Source organism: Mus pahari, chromosome 4 (genome assembly GCF_900095145.1).
Source record: "Mus pahari chromosome 4, PAHARI_EIJ_v1.1, whole genome shotgun sequence".
Classification (NCBI taxonomy): domain Eukaryota; kingdom Metazoa; phylum Chordata; class Mammalia; order Rodentia; family Muridae; genus Mus; species Mus pahari.
In genome coordinates this window covers 15,030,078-15,037,489 of record NC_034593.1, presented here as the reverse complement: position 1 = coordinate 15,037,489, position 7,412 = coordinate 15,030,078, and positions in this window count along the sequence as shown.

Below are 7,412 nucleotides of genomic sequence, written 5' to 3'. Positions count from 1 at the left end.
GATTTCTGAGTTCGAGGCCAGCCTGGTCTACAGAGTGAGTTCCAGGACAGCCAGGGCTACACAGAGAAACCTTGTCTTGAAAAAACAAACAAACAAACAAACAAACAAACAAACAAACAAAAAAGACTTAAAATAAGTGATCTCACATATTTTAGTAACTGTTGTTGGACAATGGGTGCATGGTTAAAGGAGAGGTAAGGCCTATAACTTTCCAATAGGAGATGTGCCCTACTTCTCGGCTATGGGCATGGGGAGGCCTATAAGACAGAAACTATACCCTTGAAAGAACAGAAAAATTTAATCTAGACTTTACTTCAGAAGTTTCCTATAGAGAAATAACAACAGAAATCCTTTCATAATTTCAAACTCTGAGAAGAGAGGGTTCAAAAGAACCTGCCAAGCCTACTCGCCCACAATGTCCCCAGACGGAACCTTTGCTGAGTAGCTCAGAGAGAGAAAAGCAGACTCTGTCCCCAGCAACAACCACCTACGATAGAGGCCACATCGGCTTTAATGCCAGGCTCAAGAGAGCCAGCGCTAAAATGGGATTTATAAGATTTCATAATAAATGATCAATTAGATTCTTAAAAGGTTGGTGGAGATTTCAGCATGAAAAAAAATAAGTGGTATTATACCATCTATTCAAGTGCCAACTAAATTTAAATGAAACAAGTATCATTTCATTGAAAAGTTTAGGTTAGTAAATCAAGAATGAAGATGCGAAGCAAGGGACTATTTTCTGAATTATAATACACTCCATGAATTAATAAAAAATTTACATCATGAAGAGTCAAAACTATGAGGTTTGCTTCCCAAGGCTGGCTATGTTCTGATGATTTTGTCTAATCTTAAGATGACTGGCTGGGGTAGCAAAACCTTTGGGTTTTATTATTATTACTTTCTTTCAATTCTCTGCCTGCCTGACTTCCTTTCTTCCTTTCTCTCTATCTCCCCTCCTTCTTTTTCTTCCTTTTCTTATAATTCATCAGATTTCTCCCTATCTCTGATCATTTTACCAAGTTATCTCTTTACCAGGGGATCAGAAAGCTAGGTCATTGCTATGGATAGCTCAATGTTAAGGTGACAGGGAGACACCACCATTGACAATAAGACATCTACAATGAGACTTTGCCCAGCATTGCCTCTGGCAGAGACTAGATCTCTCGTGCCAGGCTGGCTGTACAGAACTCCTACATCAGCCCATATATGAGGTCAAACACAGGGAAGAGCTTTCAGTCCATACGAATGACATCACTTAAGAAGAGATGAAAATTTCAACACCTTTGATGTTCACTATTCCAGCCTTAGTTGTTGTATTAGTTATTTTTCTTCATACTATGACAAAATCAACTTAATAAATAAAAAGCATTTTTGCAGTCTGAAGTCGCCTACTGTAGGTATATATGTGGCAGGAACTTGAGGTACCCGGCACACTGCATTCACAGGACACAGGGAACTGTCTGCTTGTTTTCTCCCTTTTATTTAGTCTAGGACCCTGGGTGGTGCTGCCCACACTCTCGTGGAGTGTCCTTTCTCCTCAGTTAAACATCTCTGAAAATGCTTTCACAGACACTCCCAGAGGTGTCTCCTAAGTGATTCTAGAACCCAGGCAAGATGAAATGAAGATCAACCATCATGATATCTATGTTATATCACCTTTGCTTTGGTAAATGACACAATTACAAAGCTGGAAAATCCGAAGGTTCTCATTTTGCTGTCCTTAAACACTGTCTCCTTATTTGGTATTCTCCAATATAAAATGTTACTTTTATTTTTTATTTTGTGTGATAAGAAATCCACATGACAGACAGGAATAGCTAAGGTGCCTGTTCTCCAGAGTTTAACAGAAAAAAATTGAAACAGTCAAAGAGCAAGGAATTTTTGTGATTGGTAAACTGAAACTCTGAGAGGAATTTTAGGGAAATATTTAAAAAAAGACTTAGGGAAAAAAATAAGTAACAAAATAAATGAAACCTAGAGTGAGGGGGAGAAAGGTGTTGGAAAAGACGAGTAAGGGGGTGTGCAGACAACTGAAGGCAGGAATCCCTGGGAAAATCCTTGAAATGAAAGCACTATTGGCACAGTCCTGAGAATGCAAATGCTATGCAACATATTCTCCTGCTAAAATTATCTTGTAGCATAAAGTATCCTAACTTCAGATGAGTGAGGATTTTCCAGGTCCCATCCACACCACCACAGGAAAGAGGCTAGGTGGTATATCATAGGCTCCATGAGATCCTGTCTCAGATAGATAGATAGATAGATAGATAGATAGATAGATAGATAGATAGATAGATAGATAGATAGATAGGCAAGTAAATAAATAAATAATAGATAGATAGATAGATAGATAGATAGATAGATAGATAGATAGACACACAGATAGATGAAAGAAAAATAAAACCTATTAATGATACTTTGCTATGCTTGCAGACAGGAGTCTCCTGTCTCCTGAGAGGCTTAATCCATCCATGGGTAGAGGCAGATGCAGGGATTAAGCCAAACATCACTCTGAGCTCAGAGAATCTTGTGGAAGAGTAAGAGATAGAACTGAGAAAGCCAGTGGGGTCAAGGACACCACAAGAAGACCTACAGAGTCAGAGTCAACTAACCTAGGCCTGTGGGGGCACATCACATTGAACCACCAAACAGGGAGCAAGTAGGGGCTGAACCTAGGCCCCCACACACACATATTTAGCAAATGTGCAGCTTGGTCTCCATGAGAGTCTACTAACAAGAGGAGCAGAAGCTATCTCAGTCTCTGTTCTCTGTCCACTGGATCCCCTTCCACCACCACCACCACCACCCCCTCTTGGACTGCCTGGTTGGGCATCAGTAGGAGAGAATCCCTGGACCTACTGGGACTAGATGTCACAGGGTAGGGTGGTACCCAAGAGGACTTTCCCTTCTTCTTAGAGAAGGGGAGGGATTTGTAAGGGTGGGGCAGAAAGAGAAGAGGGAGGGAGGCTGTGATCAGGATATAAAGTTAATAAAAAAATATTAAAAAATGGAATGAGAGAGATATCTCAGTGGTTAAGAGTGATTGCTGCTCCTCCAGAGGACCTAGGTTCAGTTCCAGCACCTACATCTAGCAGCTTACAATCGCTTGTAGCTCCATCTCCAGGGGATTTTGACATCTGTCTCTTCTGGCTTTCACATGCACAAACACACACACACACACACACACACACAAACACACACACACGGGGGGGGGAGAGAGAGAGAGAGAGAGAGAGAGAGAGAGAGAGAGAGAGGTTATTTCTAAAAATTGAAGAGATTACAAAGTGGTAATTCTTTCCTACAGCAATTAAAATAACTAAAGTCTACTAACACATATATCTAGAAGGTTAACAGCTGTAATGAATTCCTAAAAATAAAAAGATTTCTCTTCACCCACAGAGCTCGTGTCTCTAGCTGAATATGTAGCAGAAGATGGTCTAGTCCGCCATCAGTGGGAAGAGAGACCCCTTGGTCTTGTAAACTTTATATGCCCCAGCACAGGGGAATGCCAGGGCCAAGAAGTGGGAGTGGGTGGGTAGGGGAGCAGGGGCGGGGGGGGGGTATAGGGAACTTTCGGGATAACGCTTGAAATGTAAATAAAGAAAATATCTAATAAAAAAAGAAATCCTAAAAAAAAAAAAAAAAAAAAAAGATTTCTCTTGAATTTGTTATTCATTCTAGAAGGTTCCACTTTAAAGACAGCCTCTCTGGCTTGGTAGAGCTTAGTATTAAGGGTGTTCCACTAAAGACAGATGCCCTAATCTCCCATTCTTATCCTAATAACTATTACCAACAATAGTACAAATCTTTCCTTGAGGGAGGGAGAAACAAGCTTTGTTTGTAGTGTAGGCCTTAAGATGTACAGGCTGAAACGTTAAATACGGCAGTCATATGTACTGGTAGCCACCTATCTTCAAAAGATGGCTACTACTCTCGATCTTTTCTGTCCAATTGAAAGAATGCTGGAGGAAACCATCCTGTGTGGTCTTGAGCAATTTGCTGCGCCTCTGAGGCTTGTTTTCTCAACTATAAAATGTGAACTAAAGACCTACATCATTAAATGGTTGTGAGAAATTAATGAGATGTTTACAACACACTTAACAAAATGCCTACAACCGAGACATGGCTTCAGCAAATGGGTAATAATAGCAATAACAACTTAGTTCTGTTTTGTGGAAACTGTTGCCTGAGAACCCTTTTGGGGTGGAGGCACGATATAAGCTAGGAAGAGAATTTCAGAAAGCAGAGCCAAGGTGGTTGAGGATGATCTGAGTAGAAGAAGAAAACAGAAAGTTTCTGACAGAACAATAAAAAAAAAGGGAAGAAAGAGGCAAGAATCATCTCAGAGCTCAGAGCTACTTTCTGCTAAGGGTGGCTAGGCATGTCTTTAGGGACTTACCCAATCTCACTTTATACACAGCAAACAAAGGTCTGGAGACATTACATTTATTTCCCTTAGTTACATGAATCTTTGTGCCAAGAAAGAACAGAATCACTCTTTCCTTCCTTCTTTCCTTCCTTCCTTCCTTCCTTCCTTCCTTCCTTCCTTCCTTCCTTCCTTCCTTCCTTCCTCCCTCCCTCCCTTCCTTCCTTCTTTTTTTTTAAAAATTATTTTTCAAGACAGGGTTTCTCTGGCTGTCCTTGAACTTGCTCTGTAGAGCAGCCTGGCCTTGAACTCAGAGATCTACCAGCCTTGGCCTCAGCAGTGTTGAGATTAAAGGCGTGTACCACCACTGCCCAGCTCAGAATTGCTCTTTTGGTGGTTATCTTTTAGTTTTTTTCTATGAATTCACAGCCATTGTCTACCTTTGCCAGGTAGAAAAATTCTACCTGAAATGTTTGGAACTGTCCAAAGAAAGGTTTTGGATAGGAAGCAGGATTGTGAGCCCTGAAGGGGATAGACACTCCACATGGAGACCAACAGAGTCAACTGACCTGGACCCTCGAGGCTCTCAAGAGTCTGAACCACCAACTAAAGAATACATGGGCTGGACCTAGGCTTCCTTGCTCATATGTAGCAGATGTGCATTTGATCTTCAAGTGTGACCTGAACAACTGGAGCAGGGCTTATCCCAAAAGCTGTTGCCTATAATTGGGCTATGTTCTTCTATCTGGGCTGCCTCGTCTGGCCTCAGTGGGAGAGGAAGTGCCTAGCCTACCAGAGTTGTGCTAAGGTTGGGGGAATACCTGGGGGTTGGGGAGGGTGACACCAGCTCAGAGGAGAAGAGGAGAGGGGAGGGGAGAAGGACTGTGGTTGTGGGAAGGGTTGGCTGGGAGGGGGGCAATGAGTAGGATGTAAAGTGAGTAAGAAAAAAAAGAAGAAACAGGAGGGGCTGAAAAGGACTCAAGGTTAAGAGTGCCACTCCTGCAGGGCTCAGCACTCAGACCCTCCCGATGCACGTAGTTGCCTCTAACTCCAGCTCCACTGCATTTGCCACCTTTTCCTGATCGCTCCGTGTGTACCCACACTCACTTCTACATAGCTATACACAGACAGGCATAATTTTAAAATGGGACTTTCTTTTAAAAAGAACAAGGAAGGCTGAACAGAAGAGTCCATGTTGCTGTCAGTTCGTTTCTTTAGTTTTCTCTCGTGTTTACTGAAAGTCAAGACCGTGGCAAGAATATATCCAAGGACTCAGTGTACTATCAGATTTATAGAGAGTGCACACCTGGTGTATGTGGTGGAATTAAAGGGATAATAGTGGTAATCTTAATGAATTTCCATTGGGCATAAATTAGGATAATCTGAGAAAGCTTTCAGTACACAGAACCCTTCAGGAAAGCTAGATCCAGCCCTTGACTTGCTAGATAAACTAGGGTAGCTTGGAAAATAATAAACAAGAAGTAATTTGTCATAATTTAAAAATTGTTAAATATGCAATTTCAGGGGGAAAAAACTAATAAATCTACAATTCTCTGATCCTTGAAATAAATTGTTAATACACAACATTCATTTATGATGCGTATCTCAATATAATATTTAATGATTTTTCCTTAGTCTTTTCCATGTGTTGATTTTCATGAATCAGTCTTAGTGATTGCAGTATCCATTATATTATCAGATCTTAATTAATATATTTATCTTATCTCTTGTTTTCTGCCTTCTACTACCACTTGGAAAGCAAATACAAACACTTTTTTTAAAAAAATGTCTTTTATCACAGGGACAATTTTGAAGGTTTTTCTCCACTATAGAGTTTCTAGGTCAAATAATATTAAAACAGTAGTTTAGTTTTGCTAATTATGTCCAAGATATCTATCTCAATTGGGTAATTATTACTTCAACCTATTTTTCTATTAGGATTAGGAGATGTTGAACGATGATGTCAAAAACAGCTGTTATAAGTAGCCTCAAAAGCTAGTTCTGCCTGATTCAAACGTCTGTGCTCATCAGAAATGCTATAAGTAGTTCTTAAATACTGAAATCCCAGTACTTTTTCATATTTAAAAATTATTGAAAGGGGTTTGGAGAGATGCCTTGTTGGTTAAAAGCACATACTGCTCTCGCAACGGACCTGAATTCAATTTCCCAGGAGCCATTTGGAAACTCAGAACTGCCTGTAACTCCAGCCCCTGGGAATTAGGTTGTGTCTGTCCTCTAAGAGCAGCTGCACTCACTTGCTTATCCCACATACATGTAAATATATACATGAATAGAAAGATTCAGTATTGCCACAATACCAAACCTTCTGATGTGCTCAGCAGCTTTAGTGGGAAAGCTCAGAAAGGTTGTGGACATGCCAACAGCTAATTTCTGCTTCATATGAGAAGACAAGACTGTGTTAAAGAACAGAGTTGGAGAACTGATGCTATCAACTCAGGACATACTGCAAAGCTATACTTGTTAAGACAGTAGAGTTGGTCAAAGATGAGATGGACCATGGAACAGAATAGAGAGCTTTGAGATAGACAAAAAAAGCTGTGGAGAAAAGATAGCCTTTTCAACAAACAATGCTAACACTGTGTATCCACAAGCAAAAATATGAATCTAACCTGAATTTTATATAATTCACAAAGATGAACATAGATCTGGTATAAAATGCATAACTATAAAGCTCCTAGAAGCCACAAGGGAGAAAACATCAGTGACCTTCAGTAGTGACCTTTTAGATACAATGCCAATAACATGATACATGATATATGAAAGAAAAGTCGGTAAGCTGGTTTCATTATAATTCAAAACTATTCTGTATTCACAGAGACTGTGGCAACATGCACAGGGCCTGCACAGGTCCAAGCCAGGTAGCGGTTCCAGCACCGAAAGGGGAAGTAGACACGCTGTAGAAGCTCCCTGTAGTTGACAACTGTTCACAGTAGATAGATAGATAGATAGATAGATAGATAGATAGATAGATAGATAGATAGATAGATAGAGATAATAGATAGATAGATAGATAGATAGATAGATA